Genomic DNA, 6,760 nt, shown 5'->3' with positions numbered 1-6,760 from the left:
CCGGTGTCCCAACCGGGACTAGAACCCGGTGTGCCAGCACTGCAAGGCAGAGGATTAGCCTAGTGAGCCGTGGCGCCGGCCTCATGCAATATTTTTCTTAAGATTTTATTTACTTATTTGAGAGGTAGAGTTACAGACAGTGAGAGGAAGAGACAGAGAGAAAGGATTTCCTTCCGTTGGTTCACTCCCCAAATAGTTGCAACGACCGGAGCTGCACCAATTGGAATCCAGGCACCAGGACTTCTTCCGGATCTCCCACGCAGTACAGGGGCCCAAGCACTTGGTCCATCTTCCACTGCTTTCTCAGGCCACAGCAGAGAGCTGGATGGGAAGAGGAGCAGCCAGGACTAGATCCCGCGCCCATATGGGATGCCGGCACTGCAGGCAGAGGATTAACCTACTGCGCCACCGCGCCGGCCCTTCATGCAGTAGTTTTTAAAAGATTTATCTTGTTTGGAAAAACAGAGTTACAGGAGGCTGGCGCTGTGGCATAGCAGGTAAAGTCCCAGCTGCTCTACTTCCGAGCCAGCTCGCTGCTATGGCCTGGAAAAGCAGTAGAAGATGGCCAAGTGCTTGGGCCCCTGCACCCACGTGGGAGACCCAGAAGAAGCTCCTGGTTCCTGGCTTCAGATCAGCTCAGCTCCAGCCATTGCAGCTATTTTGGGAGTGAACCAGCGGATGAAAAACCTTTCTCTCCGTCTCTGCCTCTTCCTCTCTGTGACTCTGGCTTTCAAATAAATAAATATTTAAAAAGAAAGAAAGAAAGAAAAACAGAGTTACAGAGAGAAGTAGAGAAGGAGTGGGGGGTTTTCTTCCATCCACTCTTCAAGTGGCTGCAATGGCTGGAGCTGGGCCAATCAGAAGCCAGGAGCCAGGAGCTTCTTCCAGGTCTCCTACGTGGGTGCAGGGGACCAAGGACTTGGGTCATCCTCCGCTGCCTTCCCAAGTGCATTAGCTGGGAGCTGGATCAAAAGTGGAGCAGCTGGGACTTGAACCAACACCCAGTACCCATATGGGGTGGCACCAGCCCACAACGCTGGCCCCTTCATGCAGTATTTTAAAAAATCAAATCTAATGCCCAAACAGTGCACAGTGAACTAAATATCAAAATTTTCAGATGTGGCTCCCTCTCTTCTTACGCATCTTGTTAGGAATCTTTTCAACAAGGAAAAATTTTCCTTATAAACTTCCATCATCTCAGAGTACATATAATCTCATCATCTCAGAGTACAGTTTTTTTTTCCCAAACATTAAGTTGGTTGGAAAGCATAGAGTAATGTAACAGTAGGCATATTAAATCTCATAGCATTATTTCCAGCTAAATATTTTATTACACACGAAAATCTCAATTTATTATCACTTTGCTTTCTTGACTTTCATAGAAGCACAGTCATTAATAATATTTCTTTGTTTACCTTATTTTCAATGAAACAAGGTAATAATCTAAAATTTTAAAAATTAGCTTCAATTTACTGAGTTTTCTATCACAGCACATTACTGTGACTCTTGTTAAGCAATTCTCGTGGCCATTTCTAAATTGAGATAATTTCACCAAGAAAAGCTCCCAGATGACTTTTATAATACGTGAACGTGTTACTGATTTCACGTTACAAAATATTGACATTGCATGCCACTTCAGGCCAGCTATTTCAGATTGAAATTTGTTCAGAACTTAAATCTTTGGAATGTTTCAGAGCTGAATCAGTGATGACTTTTGAAAATCAGATATATTCATGCAGAATAATTTATTTTTGGTTAAAAATTCAAATGATGAAGACAGTTTAATTTTGCAATTCTCCATTTCAAATGTTAAATTAGGACATCTATAATCTCCTAAGTTTATATTTGATATTCACTTTTCCTATAATAATTGATACACTCATCTCTGATTTGTATATTTCCAATTTATTTACATTTCATTTTCATTTTCAGATTCATGAGGAATATTCAAATCTTTTGGTACCCAGCATATTGTCAGTTTCTTTCTCTCATTTGGTTTAATTCACAACACTCAATTAAAAACAAGGTAAGGAAGAAAGTCAGTTTTAGAAGCATGACTATTATTGATGACTTTATTTCCTTTAATGACACAAAGATAAAATTATAATAAATTCCAATTTGGTTATAAATGAGATATTTGCATTTAAAATTATGCTGTGAGCTTTTATATTCCTGCTTTTAAATTTTTAGTATTTGTTCACCTACTTTAACGTTTTTGGAAAAAGAACTAACTACTGACGATGCGTAACCATGTAGAGTCAATAACTGAGCACCATTGGTTCTGGTACCCCTGTGAATGACAGAATCTGTGAGCATTCTAGTCCCTTATGGAAAACAGTGGAGAATTTGCATGGAAAATACGCACATCCTCCTGTAAACTTCCATCATCTCAGATTACAGATACTAGCTAATATAATGCAAAAACTATGCAAGTAGATGTTATACTAATTTATTTCAGGAGTAATGGCAGGAAAAAAAGCCTGTATATGTTCAGCATAAATACAACATTTTTCAAGATATTTTATTTATTTGAAAGGCAGAGATACAGAGAGAGAGGTCTTCCATCTGCTGGATCACTCTCCAAATGTCTGGAACTCCAGCCAGTTGGAAGCCTGGAGCCAGGAGCTCCTTCCAGATCTCCCACATAGGTACAGGGGTGCAAGCACTTGGGCCATCCGCTAGTGTATTTCCAGACACATTAGCAGGAGCTGGATTGAGAGTGGAGCAGGCGGGACTTGAACTGGCACCCAGCACCCATATGGGGTGCCGGCACTGCAGGTAGCAGCTTAACCCACTATGCCATAATGCTGGCCCACAAATTCAATTTAAAAACAATATTTTTGATGCGTGACTGGTTGGATCCCTGGGTGTGGAGCCCGCAGATGAAGGCTGACTGTCCACAAGAGTGCACATTTTTCCTTTAGCTCAAGCTACAGGGTGGCTCAGCATTGAGCTGCCCATCAGCACGAGTGATGTGCAAGGGCCACACCTCTGGAGTGTGGAGCTTCTGTTCCACACAACTGGATTTTTCAGAGGAAACACCAGTGCCCCTATTCTCTCTGCTGGTGACTGTAGGTTCTAGACCTCTAGGTCTCTCTCCTTCTCTTTTTCTCTCTCGCTCTCCTCTCTCTTCTTTTCTCCTAGTATACTACACATCCCAAAGCAGTGAAGGGAGAGTGATGATAAGGGAGGGGATGTGAAACACCTGTTTCACTTGGGTCCATCTTACAACATGAAGAATGTGTATTTTGAATATGTTCTCCTGGCTTCTTGGCCCAGTTCTGCAGCCTCCCACTCTGGCATCCTTGGGCAAGTTGCTAAAGTCCATATCATTAAAATCAAAATCCATGCCTCACAGACCTGCTATGAAGACTACATGAACATACATACGTACACACACACTTAAAACAGATCTATGTAGTGTTCGCTTCGGCAGCACACATACTAAAATTGGAACGATACAGAGATTAGCATGGCCCCTGTGCAAGGATGACACACAAATTCGTGAAGTGTTCCATATTAAAAAAAAAAAAAAACAGATCTATGTAAATACCACCCATCACTACAATCCTGGGTACAATTGTAGGCAGGAAGTATTCCTGAGGCTTCTTTGATCTGTCAACCCCACACACTGGCTCTGCAGATATCTGATGTCAGCCCTCTCCTCTCACCTCTCACTGCTGCATGGTGGCTGTCACAGCACAGGAGACACCCGGGTCAGAGACAAGAGACTTCCTTGCTCATAAGGAGAGCAACACACATTATCACGTCTTTGTACGTCTCCCCTTGCCCCTGGGTCCCATGAGGTGAGACACAAGGACCCAGTGGGTGCTGCATAATTGCAGCCATGGAACCTATGATAGGGAACCCACTGTTTTTATATCAAGCAGTAAGTAAGTCTGTTGTTTTCTGTATGGAAGCAAAAGCCATTACATCATCTTTCAAGGTGACAAGCTGCATGAACAATGCTAAGAAGTGGCCTGGATAACAGAGTTGTCAAGGCCTCAATGTCTTGACGCATCCAGGAAGACGTGGAAGCCAGAGAGACCTTGCAGGGCAGTCTGCCTGCCGTGGTCACTACCCTCTGGTGGCTAAGTCCCCAGGCACCAAGGGGATGTGAGATTCTCTCCTTGATGAAGAAAGCTTATCCTAGTCTCATTCTCCATACAACATTGGAGACTTGATGTATTATCCCCCCTGAATAGAAAAAAAGTGTCTTTAAGTTCTGAGGAATCAGTCTCTAATGATGTAATTTCATGCCCCATGACCCATGAGTGAAAGAGAATGCTTCTTGGAACATCTCTCATGTCTAATCCTTTATAAATTAATGAAGGGAAAAGGAACTGCATGATCTAAAGAGGACTTGGCTGTGGTAATGACTAGAAGGAGCATTCGTTTAAACTGCTGTATTAGTTTCCCTAAGGTTGTCCTAACAAATTGCCACACTTTGGGTGACTTAAAACAGCAGATATTCATTTGCCCACAGTTCTGGATACCAGAGTCTGAATGAAGCTGCTGTTCAGTGTTGGCTCTTCTTGGACTCTCAGGGAGAAGGTACCCCTTCGCTCACGAATGCTTTCTTTCTTTCTTTCTCTACCTCCATCTTCACGAGGACTTCTCCCTATGCTTCTCTGTGTCTTCTCCTTTTCTGTCTGTTTTAAAATTTGCCATAACATTTATGGCCCACCTTCATCCAACATCTCAGTTGAGATCCTGACCTAGGTTTAATCTACAAAGGCACTTGTTCCAAGTAAGGTTGTATTTTTGGGCTCTAGATACACACGTCTTTTAGAAATCACAATTCATCCCACTCTGCCTGACAGTAACCAGTGAGCCCGGGAACCCGAATGGCACCCACCAATCATTGAATGGAAGAGTCTCACTCTTCTGTTTCTACCAGGAGCCATGATGAGACTTCAGAGTGTCGAGGCAAAAGGCTCAACCATGGACCAGGCAGCCACTGCTGGATGCAGGCTAGGATGAGAATGACCAACTCAGCTGGGAAACCTTTTAGATGACAAACCACCAGTCCACGGACCATACCAGCTCTTTTCTCCACTTTAACCAGGAAAGGGACAGTACCCCTCCAGCCTGTGGACTTATAGGACTCCTTACTCCTTAGGGTCACCATAAATCACCTCATTGAGAGACAGAACATACAACTGATAACCAATTTTATAAATGACTTGAGGGTTTACACATGACGATCTGTAAGGTAATTAGAATAAATGATTAGGACCAGTATTGTGGCATAGGGGATAAAGCAGCCACCTGCAGTGCCAGCATCCCATATGGGGACCCCTTTAGGTCTCGGCTGCTCCACTTCCAATCCAGCTCTCTGCTATGGCCTGGGAAGGCAGTAGAAGATGGCCCAAGGCTTTGGGTCCCTGCATCCACATGGGAGACCCTGAAGAAGCGCCTGGCTCCAGGGTTTGGATGACCCCAGTTCCGGCTGTTGCAGCCATCTGGGGAGTGAACCAGCAGATGGAAGACCTCTCTCTCTCTCTCTCTCTCTCTCTCTCTCTTTCTCTCTGCCTCTGCCTCGCTGTAATTCTTACTTTAAAATAAAATAAATAAATCTTTAAAAAATAATGAATGATCAGTTAATTTAGGATATGAAATTATTTTTAGGGGGCTGGAGCCATGGCTCACTTGGTTAATCCTCCACCCGCAGCACTGGCATCCCATATAGGCACTGGGTTCTAGTCCCAGTTGCTCCTCTTCCAGTCCAGCTCTCTGCTGTGGTCCAGAAAGGCGGTGGAGGATGGCCCAAGTGCTTGGGCCCCTGCACCCACAAGGGAGACCAGGAGGAAGCACCTGGCTCCTGGTTTCAGATCGGCATAGCTCCGGCTATTGCGGCCATTTGGGGAGTGAACCAACGGAAGGAAGACCTTTCTCTCTGTCTCTCTCTCTCTCTCTCTCTCTCTCTCACTGTCAAACTCTATCTGTAAAATAAATTTTTAAAAAAGAAATTATTTTTATTGTTATTGCGTATTAACAAGTCTTAGGCATTCTTTTGAAATGACCATCAGGCACAATGCTCTTCCCAGCCACCCTCTAGCCCTGCTGCCTACTTCACAGAGCACACTTGGCCCCTGACAGGGCTGGGACAGGACAGCAGCCACAGCCACTACCTTCACTGCTGGGTAACAGATTGCCTCCTTCTAAGCACAGATTCTTGACTGTCAGCTGCAGCAAGTCGGATGTTCTCACACATCACAAGATGCTAACCTTTCTCAACCCCAGTTAAATTCTAGTAATGCTCCCACTAGGGTATCTAGCATGTTCCATCAGCAACCACCAGTGATGTCAACCCCATGGGGCTCTTGTGTATCTCCACTCTGCAAGCATGAGCTGTCCCTCTCAATTCCTTTGCCACAGCAAGGTTTTTGTCAACACCAGTAACTTCTCTCTTGCTAATCATGGTCTGGTTCTAAACCTCAGGTCTGCACCAAAGGGAGCACTTAAACCACTTAGTAAATCATTACGCCTGTAGTGGAGAGGGTGCCTTTGGATGAGAAAGAATAGCAGCTGTGTGCTACAATGATTGACAAATACATACAGTGCAGGAACAAGTATCAGAGAGTCTTTAGGAAATATCTGTGTTGGAAAGAGTTTTAAGTTAAAGCTTAAATCCTAAATATGTAATTTTAGCATTAGTTGTCTTCTGTACAAGTTGGGAAATAAACAGAAATGTCTGCTCTGGGAAAAATTGGTGTGGTACTTTAGATAGTGCTGTTGCTTCCCTCTGGGCAAATTT

The 6,760-nt window shown here is 43.9% G+C and overlaps 1 non-coding gene across 1 annotated transcript; it reads left to right on the top strand.

The window, feature by feature from the left end:
• Positions 1–3,420: 3,420 nt before the first annotated feature.
• On the top strand, positions 3,421–3,524 carry LOC127487299 (U6 spliceosomal RNA). The gene has a single exon (XR_007914036.1). It is a non-coding gene; the product is annotated as a U6 spliceosomal RNA (small nuclear RNA).
• Positions 3,525–6,760: the final 3,236 nt, after the last annotated feature.

The sequence above is a fragment of the Oryctolagus cuniculus genome, chromosome 13 (genome assembly GCF_051225735.1).
Source record: "Oryctolagus cuniculus isolate XC-2025 breed Fujian yellow rabbit chromosome 13, ASM5122573v1, whole genome shotgun sequence".
In the NCBI taxonomy this organism is placed as follows: domain Eukaryota; kingdom Metazoa; phylum Chordata; class Mammalia; order Lagomorpha; family Leporidae; genus Oryctolagus; species Oryctolagus cuniculus.
The sequence above is the reverse complement of the archived record's forward strand: the minus strand, read 5'-3'. Positions and strand labels throughout refer to the sequence as shown.